The sequence below is a fragment of the Pristiophorus japonicus genome, chromosome 8 (genome assembly GCF_044704955.1).
Source record: "Pristiophorus japonicus isolate sPriJap1 chromosome 8, sPriJap1.hap1, whole genome shotgun sequence".
In the NCBI taxonomy this organism is placed as follows: domain Eukaryota; kingdom Metazoa; phylum Chordata; class Chondrichthyes; family Pristiophoridae; genus Pristiophorus; species Pristiophorus japonicus.
Genome location: NC_091984.1, coordinates 119,115,159 through 119,130,946, shown reverse-complemented (window position 1 = coordinate 119,130,946; position 15,788 = coordinate 119,115,159). Strand labels below are relative to the sequence as shown.

The 15,788-nt window shown below is 41.0% G+C and overlaps 1 pseudogene; it reads right to left on the bottom strand.

The window, feature by feature from the left end:
• Positions 1-7,112: 7,112 nt before the first annotated feature.
• LOC139268158 (beta-1,3-galactosyltransferase 2-like) lies at positions 7,113-8,424 on the bottom strand (annotated as a pseudogene).
• Positions 8,425-15,788: the final 7,364 nt, after the last annotated feature.

Here is a 15,788-nt window from a genome sequence, read left to right as displayed (position 1 = left end):
CTAGCCTGCTTTTAACTTGGCCAAAAATGTTCATTTAGTGTATGGAACGATCCCACGTTAGTTTTCTTGTCCTTACGATGTTTCAAATGCGGCCGTGGATTTTCGAACCTTATACTCCCCCAAAAATCAAAATCCACAGCACGGCCTTGGGCAAGGTGGACCTTTTTCCATACCTCGGGAACCTACTATCCGCAAGGGCAGACATCGAGGACGAGGTCCAACACAGCCTCCGGTTGCCTTTGGAAGAGAGTGTTTCAATACCAGGACCTCCAGTCTAGCACCAAGCTTATGGTCTACAGGTCAGTAGTGATACCTGCCCTCCTATATGGCTCAGAGACGTGGACTATATACAGCAGACATCTCAAAGCGCTGGAGAAGTACCACCAGCGATACTCTCACAAGATCCTGCAAATCCACTGGGAGGATAGGCGCACCAACATCAGTGTTCTCGCCCAGGCCAACATCGAAGCACTGACCACACTCGACCAGCTTCAGTGGGCGGGCCACATCGTCCGCATGCCCGACACGAGACCCCCTAAGCAAGCGCTCTACTCGGTCCTCCTACACGGCAAGTGAGCCCCAGGTGGGCAGAGGAAACATTTTAAGGCCACCTCCTTGGTAAAGTCCAACATCCCCACCTGCACCTGGGAATCCCTGGTCCAAGACCACCCAAAGTGGAGGAAGAGCAACCGGGAGGGCGCTGAGCACCTCGAGTCTCGTCGCCAAGAGCATGCAGAAATCAAATGCAGGCAGCGGAAGGAACATGTGGCAAACCAAGCTCGCACCCACCCTTTCCTTCAACCACTGTCTGCCTCACCTGTGGCAGAGACTGTAATTCCCGTATTGGACTGTACAGCCACCTGAGAACTCACTTTTAGAGTGGAAGCAAGTCTTCCTCGATTTCGAGTGATTGCCTATGATGATGATGATGGTGACGATTCCTCGCCTACAGCTAGGGAATGGGAAAGATGTTACGTGGAGCTTGGGTTCTGTCAAACTCTCTTGGACATGACATCTATTTGATAACTCAAGATTCTTGACCTCCAAGCTAAGGTAAAGCACTTTCAGTATCTTTAACCAAGGAACTATTCAGTGGAGTAGTAAGAAACTATGGCCGAATGTTCTGCTAGGGTGCTCCTGGAGGGTGAGGCATTGAGTAAGGAGGAAATTAATTCTGTCATTCCACTCTCTACAGCTGATGATATACTTGTGAAAAAAATGTTAATTTCCACAGCTTAACATTACCCACTGAAGGATTTTAGCTCTACCAATTGCTTATGGTAAGTCAGAAGATGCGCTGCTGTATAAGGACAGGAGCATTGCACCGTGTATTTTTCTGTTGCTAAGCTGGAGCTGGTGTGTCCCTTTTAAGATCACATAATCTAATTGATGTATGGACACTCGGGCTGAAATTGCCCGTGCTGGATTTGCAGCGCATAATTTGAATTAGTAATTTGTCTTATGCAGGCGTGGATTTGGCCTCTTTTAGGAAAAGAAATGGTATGGGCAGTAACCATGCGTTTTTGGCGGGCGACGCTCAGCGGCGTGCGACTCACATCAGCACGGCCCTGATGGCATCAGCGTGTCGTTGACGCTCCGCGTCATGTCAATGCAGAGCAACGTCCCGCCCCTTCTCTTAAAGGGGAAGGCCTCTGCGATCTGAGCAGCATCTTCAGTGCCGCCCGGCGGACGCCATTGTCGGGTCGACTGAAAATTTGTCCGACACAAAAAAAGATGGCGGCTGCCGCGGCGGCACCTCCCCTTTGAGTGGTCAGGTTACCACATCCACCACAGCTTCTCACACCGAGAAGCCGCCGGTGGCATCACCCTGTATAGACCTCACTCCCATGGTGCAATTTCTCCCGAGGGGCGCAAAGGGGTCGGCGCGCATGGCGGTGATATCATTGCCAGGGTGCTGCACAAAACCCTTTTCACCCGCCGACCCCTGGGGGCAATTCCGGGGGGAGTGCTCTGTGTGCACCACCTGGGCGAAAACCTTTAGCGCACACATATCACCTGCCGCCGTCACTAACTGGCCCTGTGCAAAGGGGCAATTTCGGCCCCTCAGTGCTTTGGGTTTTTTTCACCATTTTTTCCAGAGAGGATTTTGAAGGGAGGACGTGGGGTGGGGTGCGACAGCGGGGAAGAGAAAGAGTTACTTTAAATGTGTGAATAAAGTGTGCTTTAAAACCCGAATATGTTTTTTTAAAGGCACTGCTACGATAGGTAGTTTAAACAATAATGAACTAATTTTTGATGTTATTTCGCCCATAGACTAAATAATCAATTTGTAACCTCTCTTGGCAGTCAATAAAACACCTCACACCTATTGTGTTGGGTAGTCTGGTCCCCTCAAGCTGTGAACAGGAGAACTACAAGACAGGCACAAGTAGGTGGGCAAATCCAGCAAGGCTGGTTTAAAACCAGCTGTATGGAAGTTTTTACCAGGCTCAAAAAAAAGAAAGACTTGCATTTATATAGTGACTTTCACAATCACCAGATGGACTCATAGCGCTTTACAACCAATGAAGTACTTTTGGATTGTAGGCACTGTTGTAATGTAGGAAACGTGGAAGCCATTTTGTGCACAGCAAGCTCTCACAAACAGTGAAAATGTGATAATGACCAGATAATCTGTGTTTGTTATGTTGATTTAGGCATAAATATTGACCATCATCATCATTATAGGTGGTCCCTCGAACGAGGATGACTTGCTTCCACATGAGTTCACAGATGTTTCAATGAAGGACCCGATGTTCCAGTCCTGAACTCCAATTGGGGATGTGGAACATGCCTGTGCGTGGATTTTTTTAACATGCGTTGACCGTTGCACACCAGCCACCACACGAGCTTGACGGAGCTAGACCTTTATCCAGTGGCAAGAGGTAACCAGGACGACTGGAGACCTGCTCTGCTGCATAGGCCTAGTGCGCACACATATCGCAGTGCTGCCCCTAGGCCCTCGGCTCTTCTGGTAGGGGTTCGGGGTTGGTTAGGGGTTTGAGAAAGGTTAATACTAGTCTCTTAAAAGACATTCAGTTCAAATCCCAAGAAGACAGTTGCAAAACTACTGAACTAAATTGATTCTTTTTAAAATGCTGCACTGGAGAACCACAATTGCCTCAGTGTAAACGGATCCCATGGACCCCACAGACAAGAAAGGTCTCTGGTTCAATCTCAGTCTAAGCTGAGTCGGTCTATCTAGCTTTGAGGTCAGGAGGGCAAGGGACAACTTGTCTCAGCCCAGGAAAATAAATAACAAGCAGGACTCACTCTCCTGCGGAGGTCAATCAAGGAGAGGATAAAGGTCAGGTGTGAATCTCTCTTCCCCCACCGCCATACAGTCGAGGTGCTGGCTGTATAGGGCTCTCTTAGCTGGGTCTCTAAGTGCCTCGGCATTAACTTTTTTGCGGAACTGCTTCTGCTCCAGGCCAGGTCCAAGATCACTCCAACCACAGTCATTGAGCTGCAGAATGCGGACGATGCCTGTGCCTGTGCACTTTCAGGGGCTGAACTCCAGGATATAGTCAATGTATTCACTGAGGCATATTAAAGCATGGGCCTTATGCTGAACATCCGTAAGACAAAGGTCCTTCACCAGCCTATCATCGCCGCACAGCACTGCCCTCCAATCATCAAGATCCACGGCGCGGCCCTGGACAACGTGGACCATTTCCCATATCTCGGGAGCCTCTTATCAACAAAGGCAGACATTGATGCGGATATTCAGCATTGCCTCCAGTGCGACAGAGCAGCCTTCGGCCGCCTGCGGAAAAGAGTGTTTGAAGACCAGGCCCTCAAATCTACCACCAAACTCATGGTCTACAGGGCTGTAGTAATACCCACCCTCCTGTATGGGTCTGAGGCATGGATGATGTACAGAAGGCACCTCAAGTCACTGGAGATATATCACCAACGATGTCTCCACAAGATCCTGCAAATCTCCTGGGAGAACAGGTGCACCAACATCAGTGTCCTTGACCATGCTAACATCTCCAATATTGAAGCACTGACCACACTCGATCAGTTTCGCTGGGCAGGCCACATAGTACGCATGCCAGATACGAGACTCCCTAAGCAAATGCTTTATGCAGAGCTCCTTCATGGTAAACGTGCCAAAGGAGGACAGCAGAAACATTACAAGGACACCCTCAAAGCCTCCCTGGTAAAGTGCGACATCACCACTGACACCTGGGAGACCCTGGCCTTAGACGCCCGAGGTGGAGAAAGTCCATCTGGGAGGGCATTGAGCTCTTTGAGTCTCAACGCAAGGAGCATGAAGAGGCCAGGTGCAGGCAGCGGAAGGAGCGCGCGGAAAACCAGCCCTACCGACCCCTTACCCCGACGAATGTCTGTCCCACCTGTAACAGGGTCTGTGGCTCCCGTATCGGACTGTTCAGCCATCAAATAACTCACTTAGGGAGTGGAAGCAAGTCCTCCTCGATTCCGAGGGACCGCCTATGATGATGATGACAGTCGAGGTTCCTACAGGAAGATGAGCAGTCAGTCATTTACCAGTGGATGATCCAGCACTAAGACTCATACCCCAGCAGAAGTTGGCAACTTCAAGTGAAGGACTAACTGAAAAAAGTGATTAAAGAATCATACCAATTTCTTTTAATTCCCAACCGATTGTCTTACCTTTCAGTCGGTTGTTTTAGGTGCATGAATGCATCATTCACTGCTCACGCCCATTACAATTTTATGCATCTTACTTTGTAAAAATACAAAATTTGTACATTAAGACATTTCATGTAGAAAATTAAGTTTAATATAAGCTTAATCTCAAAGAACAATAGAGAAAAATAATTTTCAGAGAGGTCTGGCCTAGTGGACTATACAAGCTCATTTCCACTCAACAAAATATTAAGCGTTAATAATTTCGGTGTTTTTTTTTAAAAAGCATTGCAATGCTATACCTGTATTGAGTTAAATTACATCAATCATGCTTTAATTTATTGTAAAAGATACCAAACATTCAGGACTGAATCTGCCATTAGAGGTCAAGCACGCCTGCCACAGTCGCCAAGGCAACCTAACAACAATCATCCATTTACTTGCCATTTCTTTAATTATGTCACTGTATTTTAAATAACGGAAGATTAAAGTCATTAATCTATGCAACATTTTCTCTGTTCCATGGTCACTGGACATTTCAGATTATCTCCAAATTGCCTTGAGTTTTGCTTTAGAACTGAAATTGTACTGGAGCTAGACCAACTTCAACTATGGTTACTTTTAAGATACTGAATGTTTGTTTCATTATCTAATTGCTGATATTTAGAGCAGCCATCTATTCATTTGAAAAAGAATGATACATGGCTCGTCAGCAGATCACAGATGACATTGTTTGCTATTGCTGCCTAAAATTCATCAGCAAAACTTCAAAATATTAATAGTTTTTTTTTAAACGCTAGATTAAAAAAAACAGATTTTAATTAACGATTATGCAGGAGGAATTTGTGCGTGCTCAGAGTCATTCTGCACTGTGCTGAAAGCTAAAGTAAACTGAACTTAAACCACAGAGCTCTGGGAATTTCCATGTAATTTCTGCCAGCCTGAAATAGAGACATCACAATTTAAAGGTACAAGGCCATCGACAACTCTATACAGCAGCCTTCAGTCTGTGGAAAATATCCAACTGAAACTCATCTTTCTTAAGTAGATTAAATAAAAATGAATTGGAACTAGAAACTAATAGATGTTCAATACTGAAAAAAACAAAATAAATCTATATTAAAAGCCATTTGGAGCCAGAGTTTCCTTTTCACCATGTCCCCACAAGTAAATACATCTAATGTCCACTAGTATTAAAGTAACATTCATAACCCATTTTGGCCTCTTAGAATTGGGCTGCTAAACTGTTGAACAAACAATATTTATTGAAGATGATATGCATGCAATTTTCTCTCTTCGCTTACATCTATATAGTTTACTATTTGAATAAAAAAGTAGTCAACAAAAAATTCACATTTTATCATAAAAATGTAATTTTTGAGTACCTCAATCCATTTTTTTAAATTTATGATCAGTTACATTTGTTTAAAAAAAAAAATCTGCAGCATTCAACTACTCTATTCCTTTTGCAACGACTTTCTGGTAAATGTTAATAAGTTACATTTCTAATACATCCAAAAAAATACTGTTCATGTACACAACATTGAAGTTTACCAACACGAGTCAAACATCTGCCTATTGTTTCATACAGGCATAAAAAAATCTTACACTTTTGTTGAGTAGTTTTCCATTTCTTCCTGCAAGCAAAGTATGCCACAAAAATAATCAGAAATAAAATCCAGGACTTTTCAAATGAACATAAATATGAATGATTGAGTGGAGAAACATTCCACTGTAGTAAATAATCCAGAAAAGTAATTAAAGTTCCCCTCAAAAAAAGTTGCTGAACTATCGTTTTAGATGAGATACAAGTTACATAATGATCCAAGCTTAGTGTTTCTCTATTCAGGTTTGGCTGTGTCCCTTGACATATCAAAGGGAAAAGTTTAGTTTCAATGTTCAGAGAATTGATACTGTTCCATTCACTATTCTGTGAACTTTTATTTTGTTTGTTCGAGAGAACAATCTATTTCGTAATGCAAATAGTGTAATGTAGGGAAATAATTTTGTAAGCCTCTACTTAGTAAAAGGTGCTGCATCTTTGAAGTTTTCAGTATTGATTCTTGACGATGAAGTTTTATAAAACAATTCTATTCTCAACTAACATTCCTTAAATAGCTCCTATAATCAAGGTTGAACAAAACTTTACACAGTTTAACTTGTACAGCTAGCTGTCAACAAGATTTGGAACCACATTCTATTTTAAGATTAGCTATCGTTGCCACAGTTAAACAGTAAGAATAGTTTACTGAGGTTCATTGCTTTGCATTGCCTAAAATAAATTCAAATTTGGTTTACATAGACATTCAGTCAACTAAGAACTCCAAAAGCAGATAAACGTCACAACATTTACTGCCCATTGTATGGTCACAACTTTTTCTGAGAGGTTGACTTTTAAATCATGTATTAAAAGAAAAATACAACCCCTAGTAAGGTTTCATAAGCATTGAAATGTTGCATTGGCTTCATACATAGCCTTTATACATGGTTGGATAAATCATTTACATTACAGTTAACATTGGGCATCTTGGATTCAGATTTGTCATCAGTGCACTTTCTTTACGCGATACCTGCCATGTCCTCTGTAGCCTTTCTCTTTTGCCATGCTGGCGCAGGCGTTGTGCTTGTTTTGCTGCAAGTGGTTCCAGTATTTGATTAATTCACTGGGCTGGAACTGATGGGAGGTAATCAGATGGCTATATTTACAGCTGGAATAAGAAACTCGCCAGTGATTGAAGAGGAACTCATTGGTAGTGGCACAGGGTCAATTCTCAGTTTGGCAAGACATATACCAACATCGACATCCTCTAAATGCAAACGCCTGATGCTCAAAGAGACATTGGAAATCTTTTCAGCTAAGTCCCCAGAGAAAACATACCCAGTTCCCGAACAAAACACTGGATAGCACTCACTGGGATAGAGTTCTGGAGGCATGTACCATTTGCTATCCTTGTTGCGATTCGGGGAATAACCACACATCAGATATCCAGTGAAATAGTTGTGACGTGGAGGATGTACAGGCTTTAACAGTTTGTTTATTAAATACTCCGTGTTCACAAACATGTCGCTGTCCGTCTTCATAACATACTAGGCATGCGGGCAGTATGTTGCGACCCAGTTCATTCCCATCAGAGTTTTAATAGTTAGATTATAATATGTATCCAGAAAGTCTTGTTGAATAATGTCATGATACTGTCTGCTTTCTTACAGTAAAGTCTGCTGAAAGCTGCCACCAGCCTTTCTAAAACCTAGGAGAAAGAGATGTACCATACGTAATCCAGGGGCAATGCTTTCATTTCCCCAGGTTTGTTTAATGGCGTGTCTCGCTTCAGTTTGGCTAGGTTCAGCTGCAATCAACACAATTAAGAATGGGCTTTGTCCTTCACATTTGTGTGGTTCATTAATAATGTACTTGTATTGGTGATGAGGTATATACCCTATTTTCTTTTCATGGTATGTAGTTCCATTAGCACTCAATACGTCCCCTAAAACCTGGAGGAGAAAGTGCAGTGCTAGAATTCGCTGTCTGAATCTTGTGTACTTGAGCAGTCTCTTTCCAAATGCTCCTCGTTGTGCTCTGGTTGGTAGTACTTTTTGGTGACCTGAATCCCCTTATTGTATGAGAAACAGAATAACCAGTTTCTCTTGACCAGGTTTTGCTAGTTACCCAGTCATGCTGATTAATGAACAGAAACATTGCAAACAAAAACACAAGGCATATCATTGCAATAATATGAGTACAAAACCGAGACCATTTAACATTCCGGGTCATCTTCATTAGGCAGCAGTTCTTCTCCACTGAAGCATGTTGTAGCGGGGCTGTTTGCAATGCCTAATGCTTTTTTGCTCTCACATTGGCTGTGTTTTATTGCACAGCATATTCTATTAGGCTGTACCTTATTAAAGTGCTTCGGGAGCTTGGTTTTTGTAATGTATTAGTGTCTGTTTCTTCAGAAAATAAATGGGATAGGTTGGTATTTGGCCTATTGCAGACCTTATTCCTTTTATCAGCTCATCCAAATGAAATCAGTGAGTAAGTAATTCATGTTTACGTATGAATATGTATTGAGCTAGAAGTTCCATTCAAGCAGTATATTTATTTCAGCAAATGTGGATGACATTTGATATCCAAATTTCCAGATTCTTTATTCTTAATATTCCGCAGAAGGAAACTGCAAGACAAATGAGTCATTATAATTTGTACTCAGAGGTTCAAACTTATACATATTGCATTAAATTCAGGTTATTGACACAGTAGAAAGTGCTCATTATGTTTGTGTATATTTTAAGTATCAAAATTCTTCCGTTTTAATATATTATTACAATGGGCACAACTTGAACAACTTTTAATGCTTTTTATTACACATCTACATCATAAGGGCATTATAGTTTCTATTTTACATATTGGAAGTGAGAAATTGTACATTTTGCCATGTAGAGAAGATTTCATCTACTGTCGTAGATTATTTTAGTGAAATACTGCATTGTTACAGTTACACCAGCCTGTCATTTTGAATTTTTAATCAAATAATTCAAATTCATGTGTGTCCCATCCATGTTGCAATCATAAGAAACATAAGAAATAGGAGCAGGAGTAGGCCATTTGGCCCCTCGAGCCTAATCCGCCATTTAATAAGATCATGGCTGATCTGAAATCAGTAAACATTCAAGTCTTAAACAGGGCAGACTGGAGGGATGATTATAAAAGAATCACGTTAGTCATAGTGCACGGCTGAGCCTTGTCTCTGTCAATCTGTACTGTATTTTGAAAGTCAATGAGGAGATGCACCTGTCAAAATTAATTTTCAGGCTTCAGTTACTTCATTGCAGAGTCTTTGAACACTAGCACATGATAAACATATCTACATGTCATTCACCTTTAAACATACTTAAGAACTATGAAGTTGAAAAGAGTAGTTTTATCGTGTTGCAGTAAGTTTTAAATTAATATTTGTGCATGATGAGTTTTATGATTTGCTACATCTTGCCATGTACTACAAAAAAACAGCTTCGGTATTGCTACTGATGAAATGAAACCTGAAACATGGGCAGTCCTGATTTCATACAAATACAACGTTAAAGCATTTTCTAGTACTTGCAGAAACTCACAAGTCGTTGTCTAATATCTGTAGGTTATGTCTTTAATTTTGTATCTAGTAGAGGTTAATGCCTATATCTCTACACAATGCTTTTGACAATATTTAACAGACCAAAACACCGATTTTAACTCTGCCATTGATAGCAATATTGTTGAATATTGTTAAAAGCAGCTAACAATATTTTCCTGAACATTGAATTATTTATTCCAGCTTCTGGAGGACTCATTTAGTTTAAAAAAAAATTAAGCTCTTTAATGTCAAAATTGATTTTATATTGTCTTAATGTCACTTGAAATCTTTAGCACATTGCTTGGCTCGAAGGAATGCAGTTAGTTTTCTAAAAGTTAAAAGCAAAGGCTGGTATAACTGGACAAACAGTGTATGACAACATCTCAGCAATTTGTAGTCAAAAATTAATTCACAATAGTTAGAGAACTCTGTTTAATGGACGAAACAAATAAAATCTTGGCTATTTGCTCCAGTTGTTATAGTTTCAACAGTCCAATCAATAAATATGACCTCAAAATACAATGTCCACATTTGTGGTTATGAATGTATGTGAAAATAATGCATTTTAGACTTAATCACTGGCTATGTTAATCAATACAGCCTTGCTTATTCCTTCAGTACACTGTAGCTAGATCGAGCAAGAATTATTTATTTTTCCCATATATATCATAACTTTCAATTGAGCAGGTAGATAAATGGCTAAGAATCAAGATACAAATTTGGATTATTCTTCATGCTATTGTGAAAATTCAGTAAGAGATTTTATACTCAAGGATTTTATTTAAGAACATGTATGTTCAATAAATAGACCATTCTTTCAGCTTAAGTTACAATATTACATTTGCATATAAGGATTGTATTCTACATAAAACATTTAAAGCTCTATAAATACTTAGCATTTAAGTGTAAGATTTGTTTTATGCCTGTATGAAATATTGACCAGGACATCGGGGATAACTCCCCTGCTCTTCAAAATAGTACCATGGGATCTTTTATGTCCACCTGAGTGAACAATAGGGGCCTCGGTTTTACAACTCATCCAAAAGACAGCACCTCCGACAGCGCAGCACTCCCTCAGCACTGCACTTGCGCTCAAGTCCCTGGAGAAGGAGAATGCAGAAGGTTAGTTCGGAGTTATTTTGTTCCAATCATGCAACTGATGTGGGGAAGGGTGGTGCATTTAGTGGGCCAAACATTGCGGTCACTGGCGTACCTCTGAAATATGTCGCCGACCTGAAAAAAGAATACACACCTAGCTGATGCAAAAACATGCACTCTGACACTAAGAGTAGGAGGACAGCATAATGGTTCACGGATCCCAAGGACACAGCCTGTACGGATGTGTACCTGGGATCACATGTGCCTGGTGCTCCAATCAGAAAACTAATTTCTTTCATTCATTTAAATTACTACATTACTTAATTACTTAATTATAGCGTTTAAAATACATACAGATTTGGCTTTTATAGTGGGAGTCCAATTCATTCCTCATAAATCCCACTTCTAAACAAATACTTTGTACTGTGCAGAAAGCTATGAAATGTAAATGTTATTTATCCCCTTGCACTGTGGAAATGCCATCTGAGATCGTGCCATCATACCCACTGCAAATTCCACACGATTATTTTATATTATTATGCAAAGACAAGGTGTACTGGTTGATCTAAATGATTCTGATCTTAACAGATACTATACATGTTCACTCTCTGTGAAATAGAACATCTTCACGGTTCCACATCTGGCTTTGTCTTTCCAAGTAGTGTCTCTGTCTGCCTTGGAAAAGATTGCAGCATATGCACATGCACAAAAGCCACGAATATCCAGTTCAGAGTACACATTGTTATACCCCTGGTTAATGCTAGTTGGATATTGGGCAGTACAAGCACAACACGAACCATAAAATGCCTGATTGCTTCTTTCTTTCTGCAAGAGTTACTTTTCAAAAGTTTGTCATGTATTCCAGCCTTTGGATTAATTATTAACATGATGCTTACATCTTTGCTGGCGATTGGGGGTGGGGAAAAGTTGGTACTTAAGGCCTGGAAATTATTTTGTGTACCCTCCTGGAAAGCCAGTGGTGTGTAGGTATGGCCATGCCCATCCAAATGAACCCTAGAATGTGTTTAAGGGAAGGTGAGATAAACACATGAGAGAGAAAGGAGTAGAAGATTCTACTGATAGTTAGATGAAGAGGGGTGGAAGGAGGCTTGTATGGAGTGTAAACACTGGCATGGACTATTTGGGTTGAATGGCCAGTTTCTGAGCTGTAAATTCGATGCATGTAATTAGTTCAGCTACATTTTAGCATAAACAGAAAAATTAGGAAATTTAAAGTATGAAAATGTAGGCTATCCAGAAGTGGTGCAGCCTAATTGCACCAAATGCCGACGCCTTACCATTGAACCTTTCATCAGACAACACTGCATCTATTCAGTTATAGACATTTATTCTGTAATGTTTACACGTCGATAGAAGGTTGACTATCTTGGTCCAGGGAATATTGTAAAACCTACACTATCCTCATGAATGCTTGAAAGGGATGAAGACCATCATGATTTACCACTTGGCCAAACATTAATGATGGCATAAGATCACAAAAAATGGAAGAGGAAGTTGTGGAGATCAAGGATTCAACTTAAACATAGTTGAAGAACAGGAAAATTAATATTTTGGAAATGTATTTTAATTGAGAAAGTATGATAAAGGACTATGCCCCATTGTGCAGGACCATATATTTAACTGTGTCATGGCAATGATAAAAGACAAGTTCTGTTGGCTTCCAAATCCCTTAACAAAAGAGAACAGTTGTGCTTGGTTTTCACACTGATGTATATTCTCAACATAGCAGTTACAGCAGGGTACATTGATGGCCTAACTGTGCATGTTTATTCAGTTATTTACTATACTTTGAGTGCAAGGAAGATTTAAAGAAGATTTTAAAAGATAATGCCCAGAATGTCAAGGTAGATCAATATGTGACACTTCCAAAGCTATACTGTCCAGCCTCCGATCCTCTAACTTTCTCTGTAAATATCAGCTCATCCAAAACGCTTCTGCCCATATTATATCCCTCATCAAGTCCTGCTCACCCATCACTCCTGTCCTTGCTGATCTTCTGCCCCAATGCCTCCAATTTAAAATTCACATAGAATCATAGAAGTTTACGGCATAGAAGAACATACGAAATAGGAGCAGGAGTAGGCCATTTGGCCCCTCGAGCCTGCTCCGCCATTCAATAAGATCATGGCTGATCTGATCATGGGCTCAGCTCCACTTCCCTGCTGGCGCCCCATAACCCTTTATTCCCCTATCACTCAAAAATCTGTCTATCTCCATCTTAAATATATTCAATGACGCAGCCTCCACAGCTCTCTTGGGCAAAGAATTCTATAGATTTATAACCCTCTGAGAAGAAATTCCTCCTCATCTCAGTTTTAAATGGGCAGCCCCTTATTTTGAGACTATGTCCCCTAGTTTTAGTTTCCCCTATGAGTGGAAATACCTTCTCTGCATCCACCTTGTTGAGCCCCCTCAGTATCTTATCTGTTTCGATAAGATCACCTCTCATTCTTCTGAATTCCAATGTGTATAGGCCAAAACTACTCAACCTATCTTCATAAGTCAACCCCCTCATCTCCAGAATCATCCTAGTGAACCTTCTCTGAACATCCTCCAATGCAAGTATATCCTTCTTTAAATACGGAGACCAAAACTGCACGCAGTACTCTAGGTGTGGCCTCACCAATACCCTGTACAGTTGTAGCAGGACCTCTCTGCTTTTATACTCTATCCCCCCTGCAATAAAGGTCACCATTCCATTTGCCTTCCTGATTACTTGCTGTACCTGCATATTAACTTTTTGTGTTTCATGCACAAGAACCCCCAGGTCCCTCTGGACTGCAGCACTTTGCAATTTTTCTCCATTTAAATTATAATTTGCTTTTCTATTTTTTTTCTGCCAAAGTGGATATCCTCACATTTTCCCACGTTATATTCCCATTTGCCAAATTTTTGCCCACTCACTTAGCCCGTCTATATCCCTTTGCAGATTTTTTGTGTCCTCCTCACAATTTGCTTTCCCACCCATCTTTGTATCATCAGCAAACTTGGTTACATTACACTCGGTCCCTTCATCCAAGTCATTAATATAGATTGTAAATAGTTGAGGCCCCAGCACCCAGCCCTGCGGCACCCCACTAGTCACTGTTTGCCAACCGGAAAATGACCCATTTATCCTGACTCTTTGTTTTCTGTTAATTAGTTAGCCAATCCTCTATCCTCTGACCATTCAGCCCATTGTGTCAACACTAGCTGAAAAAGAGCTATCCAGCCTAATCCCACTTTTGAGCTCTTGGTCCATAGGCTTGTTGGTTATGACACTGCAAGTGCTTATCAAAGTACTTTTTAAATGTGATGAGGGGTTTTGCCTCTATCATCTTTTCAGGTGTTGAGTTCCAGACTCTCACCATCCTCTGGGTGAAAATAATTCTCCTTAACTCCCCTCTACTCCTTCTACCAATGACTTTAAATCAATGCCTCTGGTTATTGACTTCTCTGTTAAGGGAAATAGGTCCTTCCTATCCACTCTATCTAGGCCCCTCATAATTTTATACACCTTAATTAAATCTCACCTCAACCTCATCTGTTCCAAAGGAAACAACCTCAGATTATCCAACCTTTCCTCATAGCTAAAATTCTCCAATCCTGACAGCAACCTCGAAAATCTCCTCTGTACACTCTCTAATGCAATCACATCTTTCCTGTAATGTGACTAGAAATGTACGCAGTACTCTATAGCTGTGGCCTAACTAGTGTTTTATACAGTTCTTGCATAACCTCCTTGCTTTTCTATTCTATGTCTCAACGAATAAAGGAAAGTATCCTGTATGCCTTCTTAACCACCTTATCTACATGTCCTGCTCCCTTCAGGGATCTGTGGACATGCACTCCAAGGTCCATTTGTTCCTCTACACTTCAGTATCCTGCCATTTATTGTGTATTCCTTGCTAGCCCTTCCCAAATGCATTACCTCATATTTCTCCAGGTTAAATTCCATTTGCCACTTTTCTGTCCACCTGACCAGCCCACAGTTTTCTTCCTGACTATCAACAACACTACCAATTTTTGTATCTGCAAACTTCTTAATCATACCCCCTACATTGAAGTCTAAATCATTCATGTATACCACAAAAAGCAAGGGACCTAGTACTGAGCCCCGCGGAATCCCACTGGAAACAGCCTTCCCAGTCACAAAAACACCTATCGACTATTACCCTTTGCTTCCTGCCACTGAGCCAATTTTGGATTCAGCTATTCCATGGGCTTTTACTTTTCTGACTAGTCTGCTACGTGGGACCTTGTCAAACGCCTTGCGAAAATCCATGTGGGATCTTGTCAAAAGCCTTGATATGCCAAATTCACTACCCTCCCTCCTTGTTACCTCCTCAAAAAATTCAATCAGGTTAGTCAGACACGATCTTCCCTTAAGAAATCCATGCTGACTGTCCTTGATTAATCCGTGCCTTCCTAAATGACGATTAATCCTGTCCTTCAGAATTTTTAAACATCCTCATGTTTAAATCCCCACATGGCTTTGCCCTTCCCTATGTCTGTAACTTCTCCAGTCCTCTGACTCTGGTCTCTTAAGCATTCTCCCCTCCCTTCACCCCACTTTTAGTCAGCCATGCCATCAGTTGTAATTCCACCTCCCCTCCTTAAATCCTTCTTTGGCGCGGTGTCCATTTCTATCTGATTACACCTCTGTGAAGTGCCTCTGTGCATTTTTCAACATTAAAGGTGCAATATAAATGTAATTTGTTCTTATTTTAAGTTACACTTACATAACTCCCCTGTTTGGGGAAAATAATTGAATTTTGTACAGAATTAATGGCTAAAAGAAGAAACTATTGTGACACATTCAACAATAAATGCAGTTTATCAGTGCAAAGTAATAAAGTGAATTCACTAAGATGCCAAATTGCATTGCACACACAAATTAGGGCCATAACATCTCCCACCAATCACAGAGAGGGGGAGGGAGTTACTTCTGCTGATCTAGCCTGA